We start from the raw sequence: 2,888 nt of genomic DNA, 5'->3' as shown, positions 1-2,888 counted from the left end.
ACACCAGAGGGGGGCTATCACAGCATTAATGGAGAGCGTCTTGAAGACTGATTCAGTAAGTATTTAGCTACAACTCTATTCTATGTATATTCATTTCTTTTTTTCTGAAAAACTATTTTACACCCATCAGACACCTATTTTCGTTTATTTCCAGACGATGTATTACTGATGCAGTCCGCCTCTGAAGAGGAAGAAGATGAGTAACAACAGAAACAAGAGGGCCCGGAAGTTAAAGACAGTGCTGTTCAGCATCAGATGACTCAGACAGCGCCCCCTCAAGACGAGCCTGATCCGAAACCTGTGATTCAAGCACCCCCTGGAGAACCAGCACCGGTGCAGCCAGAGCAATCACACTCGAGCAGGGCTTTGGTCCGATCAACTCGCGCAAAACGGGAGCGCTCACCATCTTCCGATTCCTCATCAGGTCAGCCTATTATTATTTCTACATGTATTTTAAAACCCTCATCATCAGCAGCCTATTTTAACTCTCATTTATATTTATCCATACAGGCTCTCGTAGGAGGAAGTGGGTCCAGTGTGCACGCGGTTGTGGATGTCCTGGAAGACGAGATGAAAGGAGCTTCAACCCGCTAGGTGTCACTCCAACACGATGTTAATGCACCTTAATCAGCTATTATGTGAATCCTTTCAATTGATGGGGGCTATTCTCGCTTGTTACAGCAACAACAGTGTTATTAAAAATTAAGATAGATGAAGGTCTGATTAACATTCATCCCAGGATGAATGTATTGACAATGTTTTGCCATCAGAGGGGGGTAATACATTAAGCATATTAGAAGCAGATGAGAGTACGCTACTGCAGGAAATAACACAAGCTTCCCTAGAGTGTATTGACAATGTTCTGCCACCAGATGGGGGTAACACCTTAGACATATTACAAGCTCAAGTAAATGCATTATTACAGGAAATAAGAAGAGCCTCTCGGCAGCAAAGAGACCGGGGTTCTAACCAAAATGAACAAAATGAAAAAACTGATGCTCACTCAAAAAGCTCTCAAAATGATCGAGAGAGCTCCTCAACGGGTATAACAGCCCCTGAAACCACAGTTGTAAGTAGGGCCAGATTCAACAACTATGAAATAAGGCGCTTGTTAAATATGGATCAAACTGACAAGTTTAATTATGGACAATTTTATGGTAATGTTATGGGGAGCGTAACTGATCTTGTTCATCAAGCTTTAAATCAATGTCACGAGGGGGACCTTATCCAGCTAGAATTACGGGGTGATATGCTTAGATCGAGTGTCCGTCATCGCATCCGCCTCTGAAGGGCTGGACTTAACACAATTTCAAGACTTATTAGACAGAACGATCCAATCTAACTTTTCTGTGTTAACAGACGCTAGTTTGGAACTAGTTGTTCAGATTGTTAGAAGCCCCACAGGGGGCAGTAAACGCCAACTGCAAAAAACTCTGACCTGTGAGATTTTTAAGAAGAAACAGAGATTTCTTTACATAGTTGGAAATAAAGATAATCAGCTGTGTTTTGCCATCAGCCTCGCTCATCTCATGTTCCCAGAAATCACAGACGCAGAGGCGTTGAGTAGAGCTTGCGAGTTGCAGAGAGAGGCCGGTCTAACCGAGCAGACGCCTGTGGGTTTTACAGATGTGCAAAAATTTGAAGAGGTCACCCAACGTAAAATTGTGGTATTTTACAGAACGGATAAAGAGCATCTGAATATATTTCAAACCTCTAGCGCTCCAAAAGATCAACCGTTATACCTGTTCCTCTTTGACAACCATTATTATGGTGTAAAAAATGCAAAAGCGTTGAAAAATATCTTTGTAACTACTGCCACAGAGGTTTTGACAATTATCTCAGGCATAAATGCTCTGGTCACTGAACGTGTGTTTTAACGCTGACTGCGCAGGCATGCAAACACCCCCCGCAGAGAGTGTGGTGTGTGAGCGCTGTAACCGCAGGTGCTCCTCCCCCTACTGTCTGATGAAACACAGAGAGATGACCTGGCACCCCCAGGCCGCGACGCACGCCAGCCTGTGCCAAATCCATAAAAAATGTCCAAAATGCTCAAGATTGTATTACACTCTGCTGACTAGACACGCAAAACCCCACAAATGCCCCGACTTGCACTGTTACATATGTCGGGGGCTCATCGTTGATGAACCACCCCAGGGGCATAAATGTTACATACAGAGCCTCCCCTTGCCTGAAAAAGAAGATCATATTCGGGACAAAAAATTAATATTCTACGATTTTCAAGCATACCCTGATAAAATGGTATGCACGTACCCTTTTATGTGAGCGCAATAACAGCTAGTGGTGTTGAGTGGGATCACTTTGGAACCGACTGCGCAGTGAAATTTCTGATGCACTTTCGAGCCCCCCGTTATTGCAAAGCACAATTCAAAAAGGTTTGACGGTTATATTCTGGTGAATGCCATGCTGTCTCTGGGGATAAAGCCCGATCTGATTATGCAGGGGTCAAAATTGATATTATTCACAGAACCGGACTATCAACTCAGGTTCATCGATTCAGCATCCTTTCTCCCGTTCCCCCTAGCAGCATTGCCCGAAGCGCTCGGGTTCCGCGAGACCGCGAAAGGTCACTTTCCCGACCGGTTCAGCTCGGAGGAGCATCTGAATTATGTAGGCCAGTTTCCCCAGCCAAACTTTTACGGGGTTAATCAAATGAGTGTCAAGAAGAGAGCAGAGTTTATGAGTTGGTACGAGACCGTGTGTCAGGGAGAGTAAAAATGACACCGTAATTCTCATGAAAGCCTGCATGAAATTTAGAGAGAATTTCCTGAGTGAAACCAAGCTGGATCCTTTTAAACGATCTACGATAGCCTCGGCCTGCATGTGCGTGTTTAGGACATACTTTCTGCAAGAAAAGACGCTGGCAATTC

The sequence above is a fragment of the Monopterus albus genome, unplaced genomic scaffold (assembly GCF_001952655.1).
Source record: "Monopterus albus unplaced genomic scaffold, M_albus_1.0 scaffold461.1, whole genome shotgun sequence".
Lineage (NCBI taxonomy): Eukaryota > Metazoa > Chordata > Actinopteri > Synbranchiformes > Synbranchidae > Monopterus > Monopterus albus.
The sequence above is the reverse complement of the archived record's forward strand: the minus strand, read 5'-3'. Positions refer to the sequence as shown.